Source organism: Gobio gobio (assembly GCF_949357685.1).
Source record: "Gobio gobio genome assembly, chromosome: 23".
In the NCBI taxonomy this organism is placed as follows: Eukaryota; Metazoa; Chordata; class Actinopteri; order Cypriniformes; family Gobionidae; genus Gobio; species Gobio gobio.
Window position 1 is genome coordinate 23,410,348 of NC_137119.1, and position 8,215 is coordinate 23,418,562.

At 33.9% G+C, this 8,215-nt stretch overlaps 1 long non-coding RNA gene across 1 annotated transcript; it reads right to left on the minus strand.

The window, feature by feature from the left end:
• Positions 1-225: 225 nt before the first annotated feature.
• Positions 226-2,542, minus strand: LOC307119690. The gene is made up of 3 exons (XR_013815670.1): positions 2,368-2,542; positions 2,249-2,273; positions 226-1,669 (listed from the first exon to the last, which is right to left on the minus strand). It is a non-coding gene; the product is annotated as an uncharacterized lncRNA (long non-coding RNA).
• Between the last annotated feature and the right edge of the window lie 5,673 nt (positions 2,543-8,215).

Consider the following 8,215-nt stretch of genomic DNA (forward strand, 5'->3'; position numbering starts at 1 on the left):
AGTGGTTTAATGTCCCTATTGTAATATATACACTTAATGCATATTGTTATCATGTTTAGTGTTCTTTATAGCAGTGAGCATAATAAGTAGCATTCACACACTTTTTTACATCACACAAATTACTTCTACATTACAAAAAACTACTGTTACAAAATAGTATTTGGATAGCGTACAGTATGTATAAGAATTTCTGTTAAGTACTAATAAGTGCCCACAATTTTTTTTATGTTGCACATTTTTTTTTGCACAAATTTATTTCACTGCACAAATTATCTTATTTTTAATATCCCAACCGGTCATAACCCAAATAAACTATAATACATTTTGTATAATATGCTTTATATATTTATGAACATTTGTTTTTTTTTTTACAGTTGAGTCTCACTCTTGCACATGCAAATACATATGAACACACACTATCTATATATAATATTAACACACAACATTCACACGCAATTGATTTACAGATAATCACTGTTGTATGAGAACTGAACTGAGCTGGACAATGACAATTTTTTTGCAGATCTGCCTTATAGATTAAATTAGCTAATTTATCTTTAAGGGAACTGAATCAACACTGAACTGACTTTAGCTGAACAACAGCTGAAATGCATAATTTTCAAAAGGCTGCTTTGAAACAATCTGTATTGTATAAAGCGCTATATAAATCAAGATGACTTGACTCGATAAACTCCTATTTCAGAGTTGTTAAATTGTGGATATTTTCAGCAAACAGTTTACTTCGTACATTCAGCTTAAGAGCATTAAAGAGGGCAAATGTTATCATCCATTTGAACAGTGTACGCATTTCAAACACATTATGATCTTCGCCCATGCAATAAATGCACATCCCTGAGTAAGTGCAGTTTTATAGCGTATTTAATACCACTGCTCAGGTAATGTTAATGGTATGACCCATTTCAGGAGTGGCCAAATTTACCATTTGAAATCAGTCAGAGCTGGAAATGTATCTTAATATTTACAATAAGGCTTCATATTATGCATAGACTACTCTCTTTGACACCTAACCCTCATTGTGTTTTTATGTCCTTTAGGGGGATCAAGCTATCATTTAGGTGCAACACGGCTGTTTTTTTGTTTTGTGATGGTTGTTCATGAGTCCCTTGTTTGTCCTGAGCAGTTAAACTGCCCAATGTTCTTCAGGAAAAACACAACTATTAAAAAAGGTTCAAACATTCACTGATGCTCTAGAAGGAAACACAATGTATTAAGAGCCGGAGGGTGAAAACGTATTGAATTTGAAAATCAAGGTAAATTGTACTTAAATTTGTCTTCTGGGAAACATGCAAGTATCTTCTTTTGCTTCTGAAGGGCAGTTCTAAAAGTAGTAATTTTCTTTTTAATATTTAAACAAAATAAGAAAAAACTGGACATCTTCATCCTGTTCATGGACATCAAAATCTTCATAACATGCATTTTGTATGATCTCTCTTATTTAGTTAAAATTATTCCCATTTTCACAGATTCTGCAAGCGGTTCATACTTTTTCTTGCCACTGTATCTTCGGTGGCATTATGCATTTGCAGAACCTTTATGATGGCAACTTTATGCCTAAGGATCAAACTTTATGGATTAAAATCAGATTTATTCTGAGAAGTGCTCGCTGTCTTCAGATGGAGGCTGATCTAGAGCTGTCCAACCACTTCAGCTGTGAAAAAGCAAACGAATTAGGCATCACCTTCACTTTATTTCCCAAACATAGCCAGCTTTTTAAACCTTATAGATCGCTCCTAGCAGTTAACCAACTGTGGTGACTAACATCGCTCTGGTTTTGGTGAGATAAATTAAGTTATTTATATAGCACATTTCAAAAGCACAGTGGTAATTCATTTCAAATTGTTACACATCTCTGGTCAAAATTACTACCGAAGTAACTACTGAAGTATTTGCCAATTCATTATAATCACAATTGAAATTAAATGCTTACCCTGCGTGGAAACTTACAATATTTACGATAAAACAGTGCCATTTTACATTTATTTTCTTGAATGCAATTTATTTGGGGAAGTATTTAAAATATAATTGAAATGCAAAAACAAAACATAGAATTAAATCATTGTAAATTTAATCTTTGATTTTTATTCTAACCATAGACTGTAAAAAGTCGAATCCAAACGACTCCCTGTCAACCTAAAGATTTACAGCCCAACGTGTAAGTTATTACCAAAGATTTTTTTTATGACATATGTGAACATATCAATATCAATGCAAGCTAACAACTGGTTACCTTCAGTTACCCTGCTGAACAGGAGCTGAGGAGAAATATTAAGATATATTATTGCCAAATAAACATGTAGCATTGTAAGGGAACAAAAAAACAAACAAAAAACATTAGTTTTTATTCACCTGTTACGACGACTTTGACTACTGAAGAAACACAAAAATATTGTATCTCCCCTTTAATTATATCTTATGGAAAAACGAAGTGGCTAATAAGTAAAGATATTTTGACATCTGTCTCCGAGGTCCAGCCGTGGCTTGAGGTCATTTGCTGCTTCTCTAGCTGAGGATTCCATAGTGCAAATTAAGCATTTTACGCCACAGCGACCTCTAGTGCTCGAAGCGCCCATTTTAATACAAGACTTTTATTTTTTTCTAAATTATATTTTTATTCCTTTTTTAATCTCCTCATAAGAGCAAGTGCAGTCTGAATGTACAACTAACTATAATTTAATAACCTTAATTAGGCAAAATTGTTCATTCATACAATGTAAAAATATGTTATCAATGAGCAACATCCAAACATTTATCAGAAACTCTGGGCATCCTGTATGTTCTTGCAACTATTCACAACAAAGTGGCAATATTTTGTTCTAAATGGATTGGAAAAGATGGCACTTTACAGTGTTCCTGCCATGACACCAATTTAAAGAGATTTCGAAGGAAACATTATTAGTCTTGCACTGTTTAATTGACAGTAAACAGCCTGTATTGTAAAATCAATCTCAAGAGAGATTTAAATATGTCCAGCCATTGAGTCAGGGCATAGGGAATTGGTGGGTGACTTTTTCTTCTGTTGCAAGGAGAAAAACCTCCACTAGAACTTAGTCAGGTTAGACGCCATATTGAATTTAACGTGAATAAAAATAAGGCTTTATGGAATAAACTTAGTCTTTACTCACAACTTTTCCCCCCCAGCTAAACAATCAGCATGCTGTTTAACAAAAGTACAACCCATTGAAAACACCATATTCTGTCCCTCACCTTGTTTACGTTCCACTGAAAAATTAAATATGTCTCTACCCTGAATAAGGTCTATTGAAGAGCTGGTGATGAATTTCTGGCCTCAAAGACCGTTTATGAAGGCATTTTGCCATATATTTCACATACATTGTTACCACTTCCGCTCCATTTACACTTTTCTACAGACCCAATATTTCAAGACCCTATCCCGACATAACCCAAATTAATGTCATGACAAACATTTTATATGCATGTTTTGTTTATTATTTGTTCATAATAGTTTTATTTATAAGCATTTCTCTTATTTTGCTATCAGGCCTCATACAATGAGATGAACAAAAAATATGATTGTACAAATATCTTATTGCACAGATATTTTCACACTTCAATGAGTGAAAAATGATGATTATATAAAAATATATATTCATGCCTGACACAGCAATAAGTAAACAAATATGGTGCAAGAAGTAAATATAAGGATGAAACAAAGAAGGTCTAGAGACTATTGGCAACATGTTTTTACTGTGGATCGTTGCCGGCCTGTTTAAGCCCTTAATCAAACAAAAACGTCAACTTCTGCCACTTCTGTCTTTACAAGATTTTCCTCAAAAACTGGAGAGTCTTCCTGTAGCTTCTTCTCAAACAAGAGTTGAGTATTTATTTTCTTCTTTTTCTGCAGTGGTTTTCGCCTTAATGCTCTCTCACGATGCCTGATTCTGTCCAGCCTCCTTCTGATTGTAGAATCATGAACTTTGACTTTAGCTAAGGCAAGAGAAGCCTGCAGCTGTTTAGATGTGATTTCAGGGTTTTTGGCGACTTCCTGGATGATTTTACGTTGCGTCCGCGGAGAGATTTTAGTTGGTCGACCACTCCTGGGAAGATTCATCACTGTTCCATGCGTTTTCCATTTGCGGATTATGGATCTGATTGTGGATCTGTGCAGTCCCATAATCTTCGAAATGGATTTGTATCCCTTACCTGCCTTATAATGAAAAATTACCCTTTCTTTGAACTCTTCAGGAAGTTCATTTGATCGTGGCATTATGCATTTGCCGAATCTTTGTGCTGATTTTATTCAAAATCAGGTTGCTTTTGAGCAATGCTTCCCGTCAGGAAAACTGACAGAATGATTCAGGGTTACTGCCGCGTCCAACAACAGGGTATCTGTGAGTCAGAAAATACCAAATTAGGTTTTAAACCATTTGGCTCTCAACTCAGGTAATAAAGGACCAGGGGCCCGTTTCAGAAAGGAGGTTAAGTGAAAACTCTGAGTATGTTAACCCTGGGGCCTGTTTCAGAAAGGAGGTTCAACCAACTCTGAGTTTAAACCTGAACTCTGAGTTGACTTACTCTGAGATGGGAAACTCTGAGTTTTGGGTTTCAGAACAGCTGAATTGAGGAAGTTCAATCAACTCTGAGTAGACTGACTCTGAGTTAAGCTCATGCACTCCAACTATGAAAAGCCACGATCAATGGAGCTCCGAAATTACGATTCACCATGGCAACAGCACCCAACAAAAAGACGTTTGCATACTTCCAGGTCAATACACAAGTTTAATTCTTAATTATTTTAATGAAGTTTAATTTTCATGGTATCCAAAAGGCAAACAAAGAATGTGGCAGCAGCTAAAAAAATAAATTAAAAAAACATAATTCAATCAGGAAAAGCTTTAAGCATAAAATGTTCATGGGTGTAGGTTTAATGACTTTACAAACATTTGACATATTAAATAAATATCATTCAGTATCCAATGTGCAGCAGCTTTTCCCACATAGACCCTTTTCACAGACTGTGATGACGTTTTAATGGTCATCAATATCGTAAATCCTGCAACGTTTTTTGTATTTTTTTTTTTATGTATGTACATTTATAACACTAATACTTTGTATTATATTACTTTTGCATCAAATTACAAAAATCAAGTTACCGCTGCTGTGAGAGTGTTTCTAATACAGCGTCTATGGGAGTGATAGTTAAAATTAACATCTTTCTCTCATTTCACTGCAGTTATCAATCTAACTTTAATTTTTCCCTTTTTGAAAGTTTTTCTTTTGCTATTTTAGCAAATGGAGACACAAAAATATATATTTAATGTATTCTCTCATTCACCGCTATAAGAGTTAACCCAACTATGACGACTTCAGCTTCAGAAACCCAGAAATGTGAAAAGGGTCTATGCTCTTTCACATAATGAAATGTTCTCTGATCCCACCTGTTACATTTATTAATCAGGGTAATGACATTAAACATTTGACTTCTACTCAGGCCAGCCAAACACCAGCACCACTGACAGATGAAGAGGAGATGGAGGAAGAATATTAACATCCAACAGGAAAAAGAATAAAGTATTTGTAGGAAATAAAGATGACTATAAAAAATGTAAATAAATGTATTTAACAGCTGTGGTGGTGGTTATGCCATATATCTCGTACTACCATCTGGCAGCATCCTTCCATTCCATACAGTAATCCGTTTTCAGAAAGTGTGATGATGGGAATATGAGTGTCATAAATGCGTCCAACCACTGGAAATCCTAAAGGAAATTCTAATTATTAGGTTACTTCTAGAGGATTTTCAAGTGAATGTCAGGATCCTGTATAAAATGACATGCCATTTTTGTCACTTTGACAGTGTCCTCATGATGAAAATATGAGCAATGAATGTTCCTGCAAAGAATGCTTTTCTTACTTTAGTATTTTTGTCAAGTGGCAGATAATTTAATTTGTTTTAAGTAAACTTTGCTTACTTTAGATTTAGAATAAATTTATAATTTTTTTTATATTTATACTTGAAATACAACCAAAATACTCAGTAAGAAAAGCATTTGTGGCGTTTGAATGAATGAATAAAGTATCTAAACACTGCTGGTGCTTTAAAAAGGGGGAGGAGAATGAAAGAAACTCTGGGTTTACCAAAGAAAACCTGCTCCTGACCAGGTTAGGTTCACAGAGTAAGTTACCCTGGTAACTGACTCTGAGTATAAGTTACCTCTCTTTCAGAAACAGGCTTGGCTTACCCTGCTTTCTCGGGTTTGACATACCTCCCATTCTGAAACAGAAAACCCAGAGTTTCCCTTATTTCAGGGTTAACCTACTCAGAGTTTTTACTTAACCTCCTTTCTGAAACGGGCCCCTGAAATAAGGGAAACTCTGGGTTTTCTGTTTCAGAATGGGAGGTATGTCAAACCTGAGAAAGCAGGGTAAGTCAAGCCCGTTTCTAAAAGAGAGGTAACTTATACTCAGAGTCAGTTACCAGTGTAACTTACTCTGTGAACCTAACCTGGTCAGGAGCAGGTTTTCTTAGGTAAACACAGAGTTTATTTCGATATCCTCCCCCTTTTTAAAGTGCCAGCAGTGTTTAAATACTTAATTCATTCATTCAAATGCCACAAATGCTTTTCTTACTGAGTATTTTGGTCGTATTTCAAGTACAAATATCAACAAATTATAAATTTAATCTAAATCTAAAGTAAGCGAAGTTTACTTAAAACAAATTAAATTATCTGCCACTTGACAAAAATACATAGTAAGAAAAGCATTTTTTGCAGTGCAGGCATTGCTTATAATTTCATCATGAGGACACTGTCAATGTGACAAAAAATGGCATGTCCTTTTATACAGGAAGGATCCTGATGTTCACTTGATAAACCTCTACAAGTATCCCTAATAATTAGAATTTCCTTTAGGATTTTCAGTGGTTGGACGCATTGATGACACTCATATTCCCATCATCACACTTTCTGAAAACGGATTACTGTATGGAATGGAAGGATGCTGCCAGATGGTAGTACGAGATATATGCCATAACCACCACCACAGCTGTTAAATACATTTATTTACAATTTTTATGGTCATCTTTATTTCCTACAAATACTTTATTATTTTCCCTGTTGGATGTTAATATTTTTCCTCCATCTCCTCTTCATCTGTCAGTGGTGCTGGTGTTTGGCTGGCCTGAGTAGAAGTCATAATGTCATTACACATTTCTGGGTTTTCCGAAGCTGAAGTCATCATAGTTGGGTTAACTTTTATAGCGGTGAATGAAAGAATACATTAAATATATATTTGTGTGTCCCCATTTGCTCAAATAGCAGAAGAAAAACTCTAAAATAGTGATTTCACAACTTTCAAAAAGAGGGAAAAAATAGAGTGCATTTGATAACGGAAGTGAAAAGAGAGAAAGATGTTAATTTTCACCATCACCATCACTCCCATAGACACTGTATTAGAAACACTCTCACAACAGCGGTAACTTGATTTTTGTAATTTGATGCAAAAGTAATATAATACAAAGTATTAGTGTTATAAATGTACATACATTATAGCCATTTTTGTCACTTTGACAGTGTCCTCATGATAAAAATATAAGAAATGAATGAATGTTCCTGCAGTGCAAAGAATGCTTTTCTCACTATGTATTTTTGTCAAGTGGCAGATAATTTAATTTGTTTTAAGTAAACTTCACTTACTTTAGATTTAGATTAAATTTATAATTTTTTGATATTTGTACTTGAAATACGACCAAAATACTCAGTAAGAAAAGCATTTGTGGCGTTTGAATGAATGAATGAAGTATTTAAACACTGCTGGCACTTTAAAAAGGGGGAGGATATAGATAGTCAGTCATCAATATCGTAAACCTGCAAAGTTTTTTGTGTATATATATATATATATATATATATATATATATATATATATATATATATATATATATATATATATATATATATATATATATATATATATATATATATATATATATACACAAAAAACTTTGCAGGTTTACGATATTGATGACAGTTAAACCATTAAACCAACACCCATGAACATTTTATGCTTAAAGCTTTACCTGATTTAATTGTTTTTATTTTTCCTTTTTAGCTGCTGCCAAATTCTTTTTTTGCCTTTTGGATACCATAAAAATTTAATTTAATTAAAATAATTACGAATTAAACTTACATATTGACCCGGAAGTATGGGAACGTCTTTTTGTTGGGTGCTGTTGCCATGG